At 46.3% G+C, this 7,117-nt stretch overlaps 1 protein-coding gene across 1 annotated transcript in view; it reads left to right on the top strand.

The window, feature by feature from the left end:
* Positions 1–105: 105 nt before the first annotated feature.
* GALM (galactose mutarotase) overlaps positions 106–7,117 on the top strand; it is a 60,264-nt gene continuing 53,252 nt past the window's right edge. Inside the window, exon 1 of the mRNA XM_026657714.2 lies at positions 106–171. The gene's annotated coding sequence lies outside the window, so the exon portion shown is untranslated. The remainder of the gene's footprint in view (positions 172–7,117) is intronic.

The following is a 7,117-nucleotide window of genomic DNA, read 5'->3' as shown; positions in this document are numbered from 1 at the left end:
GGGGGGGGAGAGGCGCGTGCGGAGGGGGCGGGCTGGCGGGAGCCCGCGGGCCGCCTAGCCCACGCGGCGGGCGGGCACGCGCATGGCCCTGATTGAGACGCGGCCAGGGGGGGGCTTGCCCTGTCCCGCGCGCCGCCTGCCCCGTCCCGCGCGCCTGGCGCGAAGGCTGAGGTAACGGCAGCCGCTGTGAGGGCGCCCCATTGGCGGGGCTGTGGGGCCGGCGGGCGCATTGCGCGCACGGGGACAGGCGCTGCGGGGGCCCGGCCCGGCCCGGCCCGGCGGCTGGCGTGAGGTGCCCCCTGGCTCCCCCCGCTACGCTGCTGTGTTTAGTCGGGTGTCGCCCTGCAGCCCCCCTGTGATGGCTGCCGCGGGCTACACAGGAGCCAGTGCAGAGCAGGGCCCTGGCCCCGGCCTGCCACAGCCTCGGCAACGCCCCAACCACAAGGGCAGCCGTGATAAGCTCTTGGCCTCAAGGACATCCTGTGGCAGTGAGTTCCTTCGTCTAATTGTCGTGGCCACCTTGTCCTTTCATTGACCGGCCCCTCACTCTTGACTTGTGAGACAGGGCGAACGGACGCTCGCCGTTTTCCTTCCCCAGGCGGTTCATTATATTACAGACTTTTACGTGAGAACGGCCACGCTGGGTCAGACCAAGGGTCCATCTAGCCCAGTGTCCTGTCTGCCGACAGCGGCCAGTGCCAGGTGCCCCAGAGGGAATGAACAGCACAGGGCAGTTATCCAGTGATCCATCCCCTGTCGCCCATTCCCGGCTTCTGGCGGTCAGAGGCTAGGGATGCCCAGAGCATGGGGTTGCAGCCCTGCCTATCTTGGCTAATGGCCATTGATGGACCTGTCCTCCATGAACTTACCTAGTTCTTTTTTGAAACCTGTTATAGTTTTGGCCTTCACAACATCCTCTGGCAAGGAGTTCCACAGGTTGACTGTGCGTTGTGAGAAGTAGTACTTCCTTTTGTTTGTTTTAAACCGGCTCCCTATTAATGTCATTGGGTGACTTTTAGGATGTCTCCTTTTCTAAGGGGAACAAATCCAATCTCTCTTCCCAGGAGAGATTTCCCTGCTCCTAATTAATCTCCTCACCAATTCACCACACTGGGCTTCCCTTTGCACAGCCTTCTACCCCTCCCCCCCAACAGTGGACCTCCTCACAATCCAGCCTCAGTATTGTCACCCCCCAAGCATTGAAAAAATCATGACCCAGGTCACCTGTAATCATGAGATTACATATATATATGTGTGTGTATATATACATACATTGTGTACATTTTCTTTACCTTTTGGTGTTTCAGTCTTCAGGAGCATGTTCTTAAGCTTTTTCTCTGCATCTACAAGGACTAGAAATTTAACTTTTTCTTCTAATGAAAGCTGAAATTCTCCCATAATCACCTGATTCCAGGAACTGGCGTTTTAAGTTCATAGAATTTGCACAAAAGTTGGCAACAGTGATATACCAGGCCCCTCAAATCTTGCTGCCCTGACATCATGATTTTTGGAGGCCTGACTCCTGGTTTTTGAATGCATGGGGTTCATAATACTGCACAAGTTCAGTTTAAGTCAGAGAGCTGCAGGTTCTGAGCACGTCACTGAAAATCAGGCAGTAGGTCATGTGGAACACCTAGTCATTCAGGCACCCAAATTAGTTGATATGACACTTAAAAGTTTTAGCCTGTGTGATTCACTCAGGATCACACAGCAAGTCAGTGTTAGAGCTGGGTCTCCTGCCTCCCCTGCTCTTATCACTTAACGCTATCTCCTAGCCGTATGCTGCATCAAATAGCAAAAATATAAAATATATGTAGGTTGGTTATACCTGCTGTAATGGTTCAACAGCAGATTCTTACTCATGGAGAGATTTCTCAGAAGATACTATCAGGAAACTTTAGATTTCAGGAAGTCCTAGAACCCCAAAATATATAACATTGAATACAAGTAATGACATTTCTCCCATATTGGCAGCTGCCCCCCCCCCTTTCCCAGGAAACAGCAGGGAAATTGCAGGAGAGCCATGTAAGAGGAATGGGAAGTGTTATATAACCATCACAAAAGGGACAGCCGCCCTCACTATTGTAAACAGAGTTACCAAGGACACACGGACACCCCAGAGAATGGCGAAGCAGGCACAGAGCCAACTTCTGATCAGCCTCTCATGCAACTCTGTCAGCTTCCGACCCAGTGTTTAGCCTCCAAACTGCCTCGCTCTGAAGGAGGTAAGGGTCAGCTCTTGTGCCATTGTGGGGTAGCATGGCCCAGGGTTCACCCTCTTACGTGAGAAAGGATTACTCTATTGCAAATTTACCCTGCAAGGTTTGTGAGTGTATAACAGCCTGTACTATCGCTGTGTGTATCCATTACTAACATTCCCTGGTGATTGGTGCTAGTAAACACCCATAATAGGGCCATGTGTTGTTCCCCAGCCTTTGCTGCTTGCGTATGTTCAGATGACGCAAGGAGTATATACTGCTGCTCAGCTCATGTTATACATGTCTCCTTGATGTTTGTAGGGGCCGGAAGGAACGTCTCAAGACAGGGGTGCTGGAACAGTTTTTTTAGTGGGGGTGCTGAGAGCCATTGAACCAAACTGTAAACCTTGTATATGATGGAAACCACTTGAAGCCAGGGGATGTGGCAGCACCCCTACTTTTAACATTTATGTCTTGAGGTCCTCTCCAGCCCTACGTTTATATGATTCTATGATGCGCTGATGAGCCCATACCTATCTTGAATTACTCTTTTATGTATGCGTGACTGTGCATGTGGGAGGAAAGCTATTTGTGTTTGGTGCATGGCTAAGCCTTAAAGAACCTTTAGGCGGCTTTATGCAGCACTCTTTTGACTGCCTAACCCATGAAAACATGGAGAAGAACGGTGGTTAAAGTAGAGCAATGGAGGATAGGGAGTTCACACATTCGGTTAGCCTTTACCAACTGGGGGGAGGGTGGCGTTGTGAAGGATTTTTCTTTTTGATTAGTCTATTGTCTTTTTTGGCTTCTTTCTGTTTCATTCTATTGAATTGCTTTATTTATCTTTCCCTCTGTCTTTTTCAGTGTCTCTTTTCTCTCAGTCTATGGTTCTTGGAAGTTTTTCAAGTGTATTGTTAAGATTGTGGTATCCAAACAGCTAAAGTTATGCCTCTGTTTTAGGGACAGCTTGTCAGAGATTAATATCAATTGCCATTGTGATTAAGCTTTCTTTTCTCTGTACTTGCCATTTTTCTAGGTCCCCAGCACATGTTATCCCAAAGACATTTCTATCCTGGACATAAATGCTTACCTGCAGTATATGAAGTTTCTAATAAATATCAGTTATATGGACTGTAGTTTTGGGGTTTTATCAGGCATGACATTCTTCTAGGCTGTGCTGCAGATCTGAATTATAGTCAGATAAGTTCCGCTGCCTTTGTGGCATGCTGTGATAATGAGGTCATGTCTACATTACACAATTAAATCGACTTAAGTTAGGTCGATCTACAGCCACCGCAGTAATTAAATTGGCTGTTCGTGTGCACACTACCCTCCTTCCGCCAGCTGTGCGCATCCTCACCAGGAGCACTTGCACCGACTTAAGTGGGGCATTGTAGGGGGCTGCCCACTGGAGTCCCGCCATCCCTGGGCGGACTGCTGGCAGTGTGGCTCTGTCTGTCAGTCCCGGGACGGCAACTGGTGATGTAAGCAACGCAGTATCCACATAGATACTGCATCAACCTAACTACATCAACTTAAGTGCTTTGCCTTTCACCTAGGTGGAGTTATTAAGTCAGTATAGTGGGCAACTGACATCCGCGGGAGGGACATTTTAGTTTAGGTGCTTAGAGAGTAAGGTCAAAGTAAACTGCCTTAGGTCGACCTAACTCTGTAGTGTACACTAAGCCTGAGTTTCTTTCTTTGTGAGAATGAATGATTGTTTGACCAAGCTCATTTGTGGTCACCGTTTAAGCAGAATCTACCCTCTGCTAACAGGAAATAGCCAGAAAAGTTTCAATATGTTTCTATGTAGCATAAGGATTCAAGGAGCGCCATTTGGTAACAGATCCAGTGTCACTGATTGATGCAGTGTTTGCATATTCCAAATGGGGATTTCAAGATTTTTTTTCTCACTCTCAAGCTGCAACACTGATCCCTTTACATCCTGCACTTCTGTCTTGTTCCTTAACCTCTGTAAGGCACAGGCTTGGAACAATACACCTCTACCCTGATATAACGCGACCCAATATAACATATATAGCGCTCGGGGGGGGGGGGCTGCGCACTCCGGCGGATCAAAGCAAGTTCAATATAACGCGGTTTCACCTATAACGCAGTAAGATTTTTTGGCTCCTGAGGACAGCATTATATCGGGGTAGAGGTGTAATTCTTTCTGTTTGTCATTCATACTTTTGAAGGAAAAAAGTAATGGAAATGTATCCCATTTATTTACACTCAAAATGTAGTATCTGATTCAGAAGATGAGCCAGGCAAATATGCATTAATCATCTATACTGTGATCATTTGTTGAACGGTAGGGACGCCATTGTTTTTGATGATCAGATTTGTTTCCTTGTATGAGAAGGAAAGCCAATGGGTGGTAAAGTTTTCCAAAATAATCTTATTAATTTTCATGCAGTTTTTTATTACACAGTATTATTAGTGAAGAGGTGATACGGTTTTCAGTCCGCTACGCTCCAGTAGGAAAGGAAATAAAGATTACTTACGTATCAGCATGCACATAAGTGCAATGGCATAATTACACAAAGAATATTTGCTCAGAGGTTGGAACAAAAACAACCACCTCCAAACTCTGAATGACTTGAAACCACCTGATAGTGCACAGAGCTATGTAACCACATGGTCCTGTCACTGGGCTTGTCTTTGTTGCTGTGTTAGCTATTTGAGTGTTGCTCCTAACCAGACTATCAACCACACACAAATATGTCTAGCTTGAGTTAGGTGGTATTTTAAACTTAGCTGGCCTGTCAGGGAGTGGGGGGTTGAAGCTTGAGTGCTGCTGACACTAAGGGTATGTCTACACTACCCGCCGAATCGACAGGTAGCGATTGATCTATCGCGGATCAATTTATCGCGTGTAGTGTAAACGCGATAAATCGATCCCCGATTGCTCTCCCGTCGACTGCTGAACTCCAGCTCGGCGAGAGGCGGAAGCAAAGTCGACGAGGGAGAGGCGGCCATCGATCCCGCACTGCAAGGACGCGAAGTAAGTGATTCTAAGTCGATCTAAGATACGTTGACTTCAGCTACGCTATTCTCGTAGCTGAAGTTGCGTATCTTAGATCGATTCCCTCCCTCCCCCACCCCCCCAGTGTAGACCAGGCCTAATGCAGTGTGGATGCATCTACTCTGTGCTGCCTGATTGTTATTTTGCAGACTGGTTGCTCTCACTCCAGCTAGGCTAACATGAGAGGGTGTTAATTTGAGAGTAAATAATGAGCTAATTCTGCAATGACGACATACCCACTGTTGACCTTGTCTTTCCTCCTCCATTGTTTCTTTGCATCAGTTTGCTGTGACTTATATTCAGTTACACTGTACACTACGGTTAAATTATTACAATTATATCATTTAACTGGTTAACTGAGGTCGCTCCAGATGTCCCGGCGCAGACGGGGCTGGGGTCCCTCCAGACGGACAGCGTGGGGGGACTAGGGCCACTCCGGCCCATCCATGGCTGGGGCGGGGGCTGTGCCCGCCAGCGCACAAAGGGTTAATGGTTAAGGTTGGTTTACCTGGTAAACCTAATGTTAACCGGTTAATCTTTTACATCCCTAGTTTAATTATAATAATACTGGTATAAATCATAAAACTTTCCTATCCAAACAAGCCCACAGTGCAATTCAAGGTGTGTTAGGGTCTTGAAAAGACAGAATGGTTTGGAACCTGACAGAGATCAAAGGCTACATTTTCAAAATGTGGCCTCTAAAACTGCATACCCAAAGCAGCATGCCCAAGTTGATGTATACCCTCCAATATGGATCTGTTAACTCAGACTGGGCTGTTAGATGTATAACTACCTGGTTTTGGCACACAAGTGTTTGTTCACACAAATCTAAGTTCTTGGCATGTGCAAAAAGTTTAGGTTGAAATCTAGAAGCTGGGTTTAGGCCACTTCGGAAATGTTCTGCTCTAGCAGCAAGACAAGAAAGGGTCATCATACTCATTCATTTACAGGGTTTATTGCTTCCGCTTATCACACACTAACATCCATCCCTCTTGCAAAAGGATTATTAAAAGGGTAAGAAGAACTGAAAGCTTGTTTTGGTTTGATAGCTTCCTCTCTCTGCACAATGATTATGCTGCTATTCAAATTGGAAACAGATCACAGTGAAGTGAGCACTACAAAGTTATTTGCTACCGTTATGCAATGAGCAACATTATTTAAGTAGATCGCAAAAAGTAAACATTTAGGCCAACATTTTCATGAGCATCCATGTGACAGCATTTCTGCATCCTACTGGTCCCCAGTACACAAGGCAGCAGCAGGATGATAAAAAGGGCTGCTGGAGAGATTGGATGGGGAGCATACCTGGGGAAAGTCAAGGCTGCCTATTCAGATGAAGTGGTTTGATCCTTAGCTGGGGAAGTGTTTGTCCGTCTCTATTTATGCTTATATCACCTTTTTTGGATTTGGGTTTATAAAGATCTTCTCCTACTGAACACTATCTGCTGTTACGCTTTGATTCTGCACAGTCACCCACCAAGTTACAGTCCTCTAAGTTTGGATACTCAATGTAAGTCACCTATAGCCTGGTATTCAGAGTTCCTAAGCACCCACTAGGATCCAGAGGAGCAGGAGCGGTGGCTGCTCAGAATCCATGTGGATCTCTGGTAGGGCACCCAAACATTGAAGCAACCAATGTTAATGGACACTTTTGACAATGTTGGTTTTAAAATTCTACCGTGAAAAGTAACTACGTAAAATTAGCACTTTCTTACCCAGTAGATCCTTGCAGTGTTGCTAACTCTCATGATTTGATCATGAGTTTCACAATATTTGTTGTGTTTCTTAAAGTATCAGATACCGGAATCAGGTTATTAGCTGAGAATCTGTGCTTTCATATTTTAAAAAAAGTTTCTAGCCCTTGTTGTAGAGAAAAGCTTGAAAAGGTGAT

Source organism: Terrapene carolina, unplaced genomic scaffold, assembly GCF_002925995.2.
Source record: "Terrapene carolina triunguis isolate 2854851 unplaced genomic scaffold, T_m_triunguis-2.0 Scaffold275, whole genome shotgun sequence".
In the NCBI taxonomy this organism is placed as follows: Eukaryota; Metazoa; Chordata; order Testudines; family Emydidae; genus Terrapene; species Terrapene triunguis.
The sequence above is the reverse complement of the archived record's forward strand: the minus strand, read 5'-3'. Positions and strand labels throughout refer to the sequence as shown.